General features: G+C 40.9%; 2 long non-coding RNA genes across 3 annotated transcripts in view; one reads left to right on the plus strand and one right to left on the minus strand.

Moving 5' to 3' along the window:
* The window catches only part of LOC147578599 (uncharacterized), a 71,283-nt gene extending 69,149 nt beyond the window's left edge, over positions 1–2,134 (minus strand). The window contains exon 1 of one of the 2 annotated variants that reach the window (XR_015255406.1): positions 1,498–2,134. This is a non-coding gene — a long non-coding RNA (uncharacterized LOC147578599). The remainder of the gene's footprint in view (positions 1–1,497) is intronic. The other variant, XR_015255405.1, reaches the window with a different exon arrangement.
* A 3,222-nt stretch (positions 2,135–5,356) lies between these two features.
* On the plus strand, positions 5,357–10,773 carry LOC147578600 (uncharacterized). The gene is made up of 2 exons (XR_015255407.1): positions 5,357–5,689; positions 10,551–10,773. It is a non-coding gene; the product is annotated as an uncharacterized LOC147578600 (long non-coding RNA).
* The last annotated feature ends 2,707 nt before the right edge of the window (positions 10,774–13,480 follow it).

Genomic DNA, 13,480 nt, shown 5'->3' on the forward strand with positions numbered 1-13,480 from the left:
TGTGTGTGTGTGTGTGTGTGTGTGTGTGTAAGATTTCAGGTAATTCTGTGGCAGAGCAGTTTGTAGGAGCTACTACCCTAATGCCTTTAAACCATGATTTATACTGCATTCTTCAAAGCACATTTGTTTATCTAAGGGAATAAACACTTGCCTCATACCTTAATTACTGGATACCAGAAAAACCAAGCAAGATAAAACCTATAATCTGAAAAAACATGCTAGATATCAGATGTCAGTGATAAATGTCTAAGATGGAAAATGTATTCCATAATGTAAAATAATTATTGATTACAAAATCAAGTCAACTTAGATTCAAGTCTAGATTTAATTACATTCTCAAGGAAGAAAGTAGAAATTTTACTTTTAAATTGCATTTCTCTGACTATAATCTCTCTCTCCTTCCCTCGGTCCCTCACACACACACACACACACACACACACACGCACGCACGCACACACACATGCGCGCGCACACACACACACACACACAAGAATGCATCACTTTATGGGAAGGGGTCAGGGAACACAAGACTTTTCACAATGGAATAGAAAAATCATCTATTTCAATATCCATTGCTTGGCTATCTTCAATAATAGATAACTCCGAGAAGAAACAAAATTACTTCAGTGAAGCCAACAATACTGTTGAATAGCTTTATCACATTCTGGTATTGAGCGTGATAAAACATTTTTCCCATATGAAATTTTGGGTTAATATTTTTTTATTTCTCAAGAAGGGAAGAACGTTTCAAGGAACTAACATTTATATCTTGAGGAGGAATTTCTTCTTCTAGCTACAGATAATTAGTATATATACTGAAACTCTGGGTAACTTTGTCTTGGTGAAGAAGAATGTAATATACCTTATTTTTCAGATGGACTTTTTTCCTTCCTAAAAATCACAAAGATAAATTAGGAGAAAATCCCCCATGGAAGTAAGAATTATAATTCTTATTATCAACAAATAATCACAGTTGTCATTTCTGAATCCAGTAGTCTCTCCTCATCTATGATTGTGTTTTCTGGGGTTTTGGTTACCCAGGGGGAGCTGCAGTCCAGAAGTGGGTGGTCCTCCTTCTAATGTATCATCAGGTCAGTAGTGGCCTAACGCTGTGTCACCTCACTGCATCTCATTGCATAAGCATTTTATCGCCTGACATCATCACAAGAAGGGGGAGTCTTGTACATAAGATATTTTGAGAGAGGCCATATTAATATAATTTTTGTTACAATCTGTTGATATGACTGTTTTATCTTATTATCAGTTATTAGTTATCATTAATATCTTACTGCATGAAATTTAGAAATTGAACTTTATCATAAGTATGAATGTAGGAAAAAACATAGTATATCTAGGGTTCGGTACTATTGGTCATTTCAGGCACCCACTGGGGGTGAATATATCCCCCACAGATAAGGGGGGACTACCGTAGGTACCAGGAGTTTTATGTATCATCTCTATTTTGCAAATAAAGAAAGTATAGAGAAGTGAAATAACTTACCCAAGTTCATGTAGCAAAGAAATGGCTAAGCTAGGACTCAAGTCCAGTCAGGGAAGGAAGGTTATGTTCTGCAGCAAGCAGCCCCCAAATCAGCAGCAGATAACAAAGGTGCAGCTCATGCTACATGTGCAGTCTGGGTTGGCTGTGGCTCAACCCCATTTCATCTTTATTTTTGAACCCAGGCTGACACTGAAGCTTCTGTTTGGGATATCGCCAGAGACTGTACAGAGAAGAAAGAGTATGGCAAACCACACACTGACTCTGAATGCTTCTACCTGACAGAAGGAACAAAATGGCTTCAGGGAAGCCAAGTGTAGCCTTAAACAACTATGTCACATTTTGGTATTGAACGTTGGTGTTTTGCATTTCAATAGCCAGTGCAACTTAGGGTTAAACCTGATGTGAGTGAGGTGGGGAAGTATAATCCTCCAGCAGGGAGAGGCAGTAACTATTTGTGAACAGTAATCAGCCTCCTGCAGACCGGCGTGCGCGGGTGACATAATTTAACCTGAAGCCGGTGTAGCAGTTCCCTGGTCTCAGCAACTGGTCCATGCTGGTCTCATCAGACTGAAGCAAAGATTGTTGTTTGACAACCGGGAGCAAAGTTGACCTTGCTCTTTCTCTAAAATGGAGCTGCTGGGGCGCCTGGGTGGCGCAGTCGGTTAAGCGTCCGACTTCAGCCAGGTCACGATCTCGCGCTGGTGAGTTCGAGCCCCGCGTCGGGCTCTGGGCTGATGGCTCAGAGCCTGGAGCCTGTTTCCGATTCTGTGTCTCCCTCTCTCTCTGCCCCTCCCCCGTTCATGCTCTGTCTCTCTCTGTCCCAAAAATAAATAAACGTTGAAAAAAAAAAAAAATTTAAAATGGAGCTGCTGTAGCCATTTTTCTGCCACAAGGGAGAAGTGTGACAAAAAGGCTGGTACATGCCGCCAGGTGGAGTCAAGAGGAATGGGTCCCCAGCACTGGGGGCGCAATGCGTTTCTGGAACAGCTCATCCTGAGGGTGGTCCATCTTCTGAACTTTTTAATGATATAGTCCAATAAGTCCCCTAGGTCAAACTAGTCTGAATAATTACTTCTATTTATAACTGATAATATTAAAATGCACAGCCTAGAAAAGTCCAAACTCTCTTGGATGAGGCATGCATGTGTGTATGTATAATATGCTCGATTTTGTGTGAAAACAATGTAGTAACATTATGAAAATTTTGAAAAATAAGAAGGAAATGGCCTATGATCATACGCCCAAAATACCACCTATTAATCAGGTGTGCACGTATTCTTCCTGTACTCCCCACCCTGTCATGTGCATTAATTTTTATATAGGTTATGTCAAATCATCCAAATAATTTTGTATCCTGGCCTTCTCACTTAACTATGCAAGTCAATTCTTTCCCCACATTGCTACAAAATATTCTAACGTCATTGAAAGAGCTGCAAAAGGTTCTAGGCATACTATAACATAGGTGAAAATTTCCCCAGTTGTGGGGTGCCTGGGTGGCTCAGTTGATTAAGCATCTGACTCTTGATTTTGGCTCGGGTCGTGATCTCATGGTTCGTGAGTTCGAGCCATATGTCAGGCTCTGTACTGACAGCATCGAACCTGCTTGGGATTCTTTTTCTCCCTCTCTCCTTGCCCCTCCCCCTACATGTGTGTGTGTGCGGTCTCTCAAAATAAATAAATAAATTCTTAAATTAATTAAAAAATGTAAATTTAAAAAAAAATGTCCCCAGTTATGGACATGTAGGTTGCTTCCAGTTTTTTACTTTTTTATAGATAACAGTGCCACGTATATATAATATATGTACATGGAGAAACATGAGAAGGACATATGCAAAACATTATACCAATGGATGCTTTTGATTAGGCCTCTGTGCCTCCTGGACCATAATGTGATGAAACTCACAGAATTCAGTAGGAGCTGGGTTCTGCCTACTCTATGTCATTATTACAGAGGCAAATCTGGCATTATTTATTGTGCTAGGTTTAAAAAATGGCATAAACATCTTCAAATTTTTGCTAGAACAAAGAACTACGATTTGAGATAATGTTTGGAATAACTGGTAAAACTCAGAAGATAACTTCTAGATGGAAGCTAGCAGGGGGCTTGCACACATATTAGTCGTACCAAGTCAGAAGGAAATGCTACTGAGATATATCAATAAAGATTATAGGCAAAAATGATCTTTTTGTATTGAGATTCTCCACTGACATGAACTGCTCATGCAAATGTGTTTGGTCACTGTCCTCAGAGGTTATGCTGAAAGGGGGCAGCTCTTCACTGTCCCCTAAGAGCCTGTTTATTGCCCTGCTGGGGTCAGATGGTTCTGCCGGGCCTGGCCTGCTCACTGGCCTCCGATGGCTCTCTGTCTCTGGTCCGGCCAGAGACTGTCCCCCAGTAACTCTGCAGCCTGAGCATTTTCCAGTGAACTTAGGTAATATATCCCTTTCTAGCTTGAGATTCATTTAGAGCTATGTCTATTTGCTATAAATAATTAAAAGGGGGCTGATGTGGTTATTCAAGAGTAGTACCCAGGCACTTCTCCAGCTCTTTCTCTTTCTCAGCCTCATTGAGTAACTGGAAGACTGACAGACTCTTCATTGGACGTCCGATTCTTTGGCCCTGCTACCCTCGGTCTGCAGATACAGGGCTACAGCTGTAGCCCCTGACATCTGTTTCTCAGCCCAGGTCCCAAACACAATTTCTTGACAACTATATTAGCAAAAGCATTTAGCCTGACTCACAAGAGCATTTGAAGCAGAGCCAGATAGTTAGTTTAGTGGATCTGATTTCCTGAATTAAGGAATCCTTCTTTGGCAGAGTGTGGGCTGGTGGAGCCATAAGGGTGGATATTAGTAACTTCTGAGGACAGAATAAAAAAGGAGCCCAGACATTAGAAACAAACTTAGAAAGTATCTCCTCAGGGTGAAGTTGGTCTAGCAGAGGCTCACAGGGGGAGGCTATGGTATCTCCTCAGACATGATGTGAATGTGGATGGACCTAGGAGTGAGATCTGTAGCTCCCAGGAAGTACAGGGGAAAGATGAGGGACCACCAATAAAACGTAGACCCCGGAAGACAGACAGATGCAGTCCCTACTTGCAGCCGTCACACGGTCACTGCAAAAATGAGCAGCCAGTGAAATCACTTTGACTGTAATGACTAGTTAATGTACGTCTTTGGTTAAATTCCATTCAAAGAACACAGAGAGATGCCAACGTATCTCTTTATTATAAATTTTTAAATGTTTTAATTTTCAACCCGCGGTTGCAAGCATTATTTTAGACAATGCTTTAGAGTTTCCTTTGGTAGTGTTTGTGTTAAAAAACAAAACAAAACAAAACAAAACAAAACAAAAAAACTCCGGTATAAGGCCACGACTATCTCCTACAATTCAAATTTGGTCTTGTGCCAAAGCCTAGGATAGGATTTCATTGATACTTGATCCAGAATATCCAATGTAGATCAACATATCCTACTCTTTTCGGACAAATGCGAAACCTTCAGAGCAACCCCACACAAGTGACTTGTTCATGACAGCTTTGCTCCTCAGGCTCTTTCAGGTCCCCAGAACATAAGCTCCCTGAGGGCACCCAAGCCTGGGGCGTTCACTGGCTTCTCATGCTTGGTAAGCACCTTGCTGCCTCAACAGATAATAAATGCTAATGCATTTCCTATATCCTTATATTTACTGAAAAAAAAAAGGCGTGGGGGGGAGAGAAAAATTCTAAGTGGATGTAGAATAAATAAACAAATACTACAGGATGAAAGAACTTGAGTGAAGTTGCCATTTAGGGAAATGTGTGCTTAGCACAGAAACAAGGTAGGTAACCCTTTAAAAAGAGAGAGAAGTAGAAAAGTCCGTAGCATGTTTTCTCTTTTCAGAATTTCCCGAAACTACAGTGTATTACTTCCGATTTTCGTGAGGGTTTTGCTCTGCTCTCTGCAATTACCCTTTGAGTACCATCACTACAGATGAATCTGGCACCCCTGCTCTCTGAAATAGCCCTGGTGCCTCATGGAGATGAAATTCGCTGCCTTTCAGTTTCCATTTGGTAACAGGCCCACGCACATCAAGTCCCGTAGGCCGTTGGTTGCTCGGCCCCGTGCACAAGAGTGGCGGATGAGAGAGGGAAACTCCACAGAAGGATTCGGAGGCAAGAGCAGCCTGGCCTCAGTGGGAAAGGGCAGGTAAGGGAGCAGGGCCCCTGGACGCTTGCTAAGGAGAATGGAGTATGATGACTGGAGAGAGAGCTCTTGCTAACCCACAGGAGCCCTGCAGGCATGCCCCTCCCCCATTTCCTGGGGGCAGCCACTGCTTTCCTTAGGGGTCTGTCAGGTCCTCAACCCTGCTTGTGCCACCAATATTCTGGGAAGTGACAGGGCAGACCTTCAGCGTCAGAAAGAATAACGGGGCACGCAGAGAAAAGCAGTCATATCGCATAGCAATTGCTCACGGAGCTGAGTCCCAAGACCTTATTTCTGAACTGAAAAACTTACTTTAAGGTAGAAATAGATCTTATATACCTGACAACATCTTCATTCTAATCAGTCCCCTGTAAAATGGGCGTACTGGCCTTTATGTATGCCACGCTGATGTTATAAGGATTCATTAATGCTTTTAAAGTCTGGACTTCAAATCAACATGATTTCAACTTGAACCAAATGGGAGGCTTTTAAAACAACAGGCATATCTATCCATCTATGCTAAACACCACGGAATTCCCCTTTGTTCTCCGCTAAAATTTAAGGACCTGAAACAGCCGAATGTTTTCAACCCTCTAATTCTTGATGGCTGAAGCAGTGCTCATAGAAATACTGTAAGACTTAGTAATTTCTTGCAGAATCTGATTCCTTAGGGGAAAACGCTCTTTGGCTATTTTAAGCAGTGAGTTGCATGTTCTTTGAGTGAGTCTACTGTCATAGCAGCTGATTTACCACAGGAAAGCAAGAAAAGTGCCTGAAGTCAGAAGTGCTTTTCCTTCTCCTTGGTTTGGGGATCTTTCTTTGACTTTCAGGATTCAGTTTTGTGACCCAGATATCTATCACGGAAAATTTCAGTTAGTGAATGATAATTCTTGGCAGTTTGTAAATTTCCGAAGTGCCAGATTTAATGAATCTTCAGATGCTATGGTTGGGCGCTAAAGGTTGGGAAAGCACACCAACAGAATACCGGAAAATCATGGCAGAGGAATGAGAAAGCCAACTCTGGGAGTCTGGGTAAATGTATCCAGAAAATTCAGGTTAAAAAAACCCAGATCAGTTAGAAGTGTAAGGCTCATCTGGATTGCCTTAATTTTAATCCCATTATGGTTAATCCGATCCCACATGGAATTATAAACTGATTTACATATTCCAAAAAAGTCAGGAAAACAGCCAACCAGTGGCCTAACAAAGCAGTCTCCCACACTTAGAAATGGTCTGAAAGGGAAAACAAAGTTAATCCTTTGGGGGGAAAATGTTTTAGTGGCTCTCAGTCAATGAATGATGAAACAATCAGCAAGGGGGTAGGGCTGTGTAATGCCTTTTGTGTAAGAACACAGTTCAAGAAGGGTGCCGCTGTGGTCGCTGAATTTTGTGAGATTACAAAGTGTGCGTATAACTTGGCCATAGACAAATCTACGTATTCACCAAATCTAAGTATTAGACTTGGGAAAACACTTAATTTAAAACAAGGGGGTGGGGAGTGTTAGGAGAAAGGAAATACACATCTGAAATTACATATCTGAAACCCTTGGGGTCCAGAAGTATTTTGTAATTTAGGACTTGTGGCTCTTGGGTGGGTAAAAAGGTAAATATATTGTACCATACATAAAACCCTGAGTGACATCTGGGCAGCACCCTGTACTAAAGCAAATTAATATTTCAGCAGTGAAGTGTATGAAAATTCACACTGATTGTGATCAATGAAGATTAAAAATAGCTTCAAGTCAGTTCAGGGCAGGTTTTGTTGCTAAATGAGTTTATGTCTGGCCGGGCTTTGATATCAAATGAGTTATAAAAAGCCTTTCATTTATCAAACCTCTTTGGACTTCAAACTTGGTGTATAAGGGATTGGTAGCCTAAATGCTTTATGCAGCGATGAACGTACCTCTCTGTCTGGAAGAACTTACCTGAGCTGCGTGATGGTGAGTCTTGTGTAACGTTGGCACAAATAAGGGCAATCAGGACACGCCTTCACAGCAGTGGTGTAAGAAAGTGAAATAAGGAAGAACAGGACGTCTAGCAATAACAGGTATGATGGTGGGACAGGCACATTTGTGAAGAGGCAAAGAGTGAGGAATTCTGCATCAGTTCACAGACGTCCTGAGTTCAAGCTTGATGCTATTACTTGTTTAGCCTACGTCTCAGTGTCCCCATCTGTGAGATGGGAACAGTAATGTCATAGGGTTGTGAGGAGTCACCAGTAAAATAAAACCTGGAAAACACTTAGCACAGTGCGGGGTGCATGGTTAGCAGTAAAAAATAAAGTTAACTGCTTGTTACTAATGGTAGAGATACAAATATCTCATTCAGTGTATTTCGAATCAGTGGTGTCATAGGATTCCATATAAATACACACTTTTCTCCTGCCTCTGATGGGACTACTCTTAGGAGGAAAAGCACATTTGAGGGATGTCTCTTGAATAGGAATCTTGCTTCATTTAAACTTTAACATAAGCTACAGGGGTTTTTGTTGTTAAAGTAATGGACTTCCCTACGCTGACCCACTGCCCTGACCTTTTTTGTGTGTGATCGTAGTTTTAAATCAACCAGTGTATTAGGCCCCAGAATTCTGTTACAACTGACTTCAGAAAACTATTTATTTTTCTTCTACGGTTTTCTGAATTAATCTTATTTCTTGGTTGTCATATCTCATAACTCATAACTTTCTATGTATTGAATTTTGGGCTTTCTCGTTCCCCTTCACCATAAAGCTATGTACCTGAAGGATCACCAGCCCTTTAGTCTTTTTTCCCCTTAATTGTCACTGCAAAACAAATTCACACACTTTGTTGCGTGCAGATGTGTGTGCGTGTACATGTGTGTGCGTGCGTGCGTGTGTGTGTGAAGGAAACAACTGAAAAGGGAAAATCTCTTGTGAACTTTCATAATTTTAACAACGTCATCCTACGTTCCAGAGATAACTGATGTTAACCATTAGGACTGTGTTCTTCCAAATAACTTTCTGTGTATATACAAACATTCATATCCTACATGCTAGGGAGGGACTTGCTGTTGATTTAGCAAAAATATCATTATATACATTCTGTTCCACAGCTTGCTTTTTTTCCTGTTTAACCAGGGGCATGTTTTCCTATTGTAATTGTTCCCATTATTTGTAACAAGTTGTATTCTTTTAAATATAATTGTGTATAATTATGAACATATTTCTTCACTCACTGAAGTAGTATTTACTGGTCATCAAAATGAGGAAGATAGGTGCTGCCTGCCTGCTATGAGAAATGCAAGGCTGTAAGAGCCATATTTTTTGTCCTCTGGATGTTTATAATCTGGAAGGAGAAGTAAGACAGGGACACATATTAAGTGGTACAGAATATGTAAACTTAGATGTTGGTACCATGTAGGTGAGAAGAAAGCAAATTAATTTTTGGAAGGGCTGGTTAGGAAAGGTTTTTGGGAGATTTTGGATTCAAGTTGCATCTGAAAAGATTGGTTGGATTTCAACGGATGTAGAAGAGGCAGAAAAAATACCTTTCACCAAATCTCTGAGAGAAGAAAATACAGGACAAATTTAAAAGAGGGCCATAATCCAGATGCATGGATTGTGAAACACTTCTTGATTTCAGAGATATTAAGAAGTGGGGATATATGTACAAATTAAATCAAGATAATATAGTATTTGTCCAATTTGACTGGAATAGCAGGTTTCCAGAAGGTACAACTGATAGAGAAGTCTGGAAAAATAAGTAAAAGCCAGATCAGGCGAGTCTTGAATGCCAGGGGAAATCTGAAATTTGCCTATTTTGATTCTTGTATAAAATTTGCTTCCAGATTCTTCTTTTCTTCTTATCACAAGCTATTAGAATTTGGGAAGAGACCACATGCACTAGTCTTGAAATATATGTCTACATTCTGGAATACATATTCAAATGATGTCTTTAAACATGTTGGTCCATTTTGGCAGGCCTTCCCATTACAGACTGTTTCTTTTTTCCATAAAGAGGTAAACATTTTATAGTCATTTACTATGTGCTAGGTACCAAGATGTCAGTAACAAACAAGACAGCTTCAGCCTCACATACTCAAGGCTTGGTTAATGGATTCCCAGTGCCATCTCCCCACTCCCAAGACATCCATGTCAAATTTGGCTGGCCTATCAATCATTAAAAATGACCACTGCCTCTGACGCCTTGGCCTTGTTTCTGGTTTGTGGCTATGATTTCCTGCTTGCTCTGCTGAACTCTGACTTCTTAAAATCCCCACACCCTTTCTTAACACCTAGGTGACTTTTTCTCACTGTGATTTTTTTATTTAAAGCAGAACTGCTTACAAATGTGCTTTTATTTTTTTTATGGCATCTCCATAATTATTTTACTAAAGGAAAAAATATCGGATTGTGGATTCCCTTGATGTCAACAAAGACAACTTACAATGAAGATGATGCTAGAGCACAGATGGGATTAGAAATGTGCCAAATATCCCCTACAGAAAATATTTATAACAAACACAAATGGAGAAAACCTCCATTTGGGTCTTAGAAGTAGGCATGAAGCTCACTATAGGATTTTTCATTTTCTTGGGGAATTGACCCGTTTACTGTAATGAAATGCCCCTCTTTATCCCTGATATATTCCTTCTTCTGGAATCTACCTGTCTGATGTTAATACAGCTGTTTTAGTAGCTCCCAAGATGGTCTCCAATGATCCCCAAGCCCTGGTATACTTGGGGTACACACACCCTTCTGTAGTCCTCTCTCACATTGTACCAAAATTGCTCTGTGTGACTAATAAAATATGGTAAAAGCAAAGTTACTTCCCTTCTAAGATTAGATTATAAAACACTGTGACTTCTGTCACAGACCATGTTTCTTTCTCTCTCTCTCTCTCAGAATACTCCTCTGGGGGAAGTCTTGTCATGAGCAGCCCTATGGAGAATCCGAGCAGTGAGGCCAGCCACCAGGCAAGTGGGCTTGTATGCAGATCCTTCGGACCCAGCCAAGCCTGACACCTAGACTGGGACAGACCCTGAACAAGAACACCCAGCTAAGCCACTCCAGATTCCTGATACACAGAAACGATGAGATAATAAAAGTTTGCTGTTTGAGATGGCTACATCTGGGGTAACTTGTTACGCAGCAATGGATAACTTATACACTTGGTACACTTGGCTTTCTTTTGATTTGTATTTGCTTGGTGTTTTTGAGGGTCCCAAGACCACCCCAAGTTTGATGATTGGCCACAAGGACTCACAAGACTCAAGGGAAGGTTATATTCACAGCTAAAGTTTATCATAAAGGGTAACTGAGTAAAGCGTCAGGGAAGGTATGGTCGCTGGGCAGAGCCCAGACGCGTTCAGTACTGGTTCAGCACTGGCTTCAGAGCCTTTCATCAGAGGCCACACACAATCTGCTTTCTCCCCAGCAGGAACTGATAAGAACATGTATGGAATGTGTCTACCCAGGGAATCCTGTGGGAGTCTTAGGGTCCCAGGCTTTTTTGAGGTGCTGGTCATGGTCACATAAGCAGATCTTACCACATGACCAGTCATGGCAACTGAAACTCAGGGTCTCAACAGTGAAACTAGGTGCACATCATTGATTTTGCTACTCAAGCCAAACAACTTGTCAGGCTAGTATAGCACAGCCCGTTGCTCCAGGTACACACAAACAAAATCATCACCTGACATCTAAGGGCCATATTGCCAGTGGTTGGCCAAGGGTCATTCATGGTTCCAGATTCTCTTGGAGATATGCAACAAATAAGCAACCAGATCTGTTCTGTTAACTCTTTCCTCAGTAAAACTGCCAGATATGTAGCTGAATAAGCCTTCAGAAAATTCTAGCCCCTAGGCTTCAAATCTTCCAGGTTGGGCCCCCAGAATTGTGAAGCAGAAGCAAGCATTCCCCACTGTGCTTTGTAAGAATTTCTGATTCACAAAAAACATAAGAAATAATAAATGATTATTGTCTGAAGCCACCACGTTTTGGAGGTAGTGGGTTATACAGCAATAGGTAAATGATACAGGGTAATATTTTCTTGTTTCTTTGCCAGTCTTGCAAATTTTTACTGGACGCTCGATGTCAATTTTATGTCTTAGGACACTGGATTTTGTTGTATTTCATTAAATAGTGTTAGATTTAGTTCATTGTTAGCTAAGTTACTATAAGTTGGTAGAATCCTTTTGAATTTGCTTTTAAAAGTCCAGAGCAGCCTTTAGCTTAGGGCTAATTTATTTATACTACTAAACCAGTAACTTTCTCAACACTGTTTCAGAGATTGGTAAACCCTTTTGGTAAGGGGCCATATGGTAATATTCTAGGGTTTATAGGCCATATATAGAGATCATCCCCTGTTGCATATTTTTATTTGTGTGTTTTTATAATCTTTTAAATATATAAAAATAATTCTTGGTTTGCAAGCTTTCAAAGACAACCTGTGTGCAAGATTTGGCCTGTGGGCTGTATAGTTTGCCAACCCCTGCCCTATCTAATGGCCTTTGCATTCTACTCTGGCTGAAAGGAACATGAATTATTCCCAGCCCTGTATGAGTTCCAAAAACTTTTCTCCCTACTCATTCTCATGGTTCTTTCTTCAGCCCTGGCACCATGGCCTTTCTGACCTCTGATCTTTTTCCCACTCAGCAAGACTGCAGGCTCTGTGTGGTTTGCCCTTCCTTGGCTGCAGCCTGGGCATCTTGAAATAAGCTGGCTCAATCACAGAAGTCATCTCCTTTATCCCCCTCCACTCAGGGATCACAGTCTGTGCTTATTTTTCAAGTTTTTGAAAACCATTGTTTCATGAGTTTTCCTTTCCAGTTGATTCAGGTAGGAGGTTAAATCCAGCCCCTGTTATTCTATCTTGGGAGGAATCTTTATTCATTCTTGAATTAAGTTGGCATCAGTGCTTGTGTTTTTATTTGGGTACCTATACTTACTCCTATGTGTTGGTTTCTACCTATATTGAACATAAACTTCTAACCATTTAGTTCTGTTTAATGTCTTTCTTGTTAAACATGAAACCGTATCCACACATATGCAGACCATCATCAATGCCATCAATAGAAGCTTAACAGGATGAACAGGATTTCTTGTGGGACAAATCTTAAATGATCTAGTTGATCTGAGCCTAACTCTAGACCTGTATGGAATTTCCCTCTTCAACATCCTTAGTACTACACATGTACTTCTGAAGGACACCTTCCACTTTAAAAAAAAAAAAAAATTTTTTTTACATTTATTTATTTTTGAGAAACAGTGAGACAAAGTGTGAGTGGGGGAGGGGCAGAGAGAGAAGGAGACACGGATTCTGAAGCAGGCTCCAGGCTCTGAGCAAGCGGTCAGCACAGAGCCTGATGTGGGGCTCGAACCCACACTGTGAGATCATGACCTGAGCCGAAGTCGGATGCTCAACCAACTGAGCCACCCAGGTGCCCCCACCTTCCACTTTTTAAGACAGCCTATTTCATCGCTGGACAGCAAATAGTTGTCAGACAACATATTTTATAACGAGCTAAAGTGTAATTCTTTATAACATTGACTTTTTCGTTTTTATTGAATTTGTGTTTGACCTTTTCTTTTACCAATTCCTTCTAGCCTTCATTGTGCACTCTTGATTCAGTCTACAGATCTGTACTGTGCTAGGCTCTCTGCTTAGCTTGGGCTTGCAGGGGTAAGAAAAGGAAGGTGATGTCCCAGCCTGATGCATCTTTAAGTGTGATGGGGGAAGAGGGAGTGTAATCAAACAAGTGTGTAAATACGACCGAGATTACAGTGTGCTATGTGCCATGAAGAAACGCGATGCGATAATATTTTATAGATGA

The sequence above is a fragment of the Puma concolor genome, chromosome C1 (genome assembly GCF_028749965.1).
Source record: "Puma concolor isolate L17-30 chromosome C1, mPumCon1.1.hap2, whole genome shotgun sequence".
NCBI lineage: Eukaryota > Metazoa > Chordata > Mammalia > Carnivora > Felidae > Puma > Puma concolor.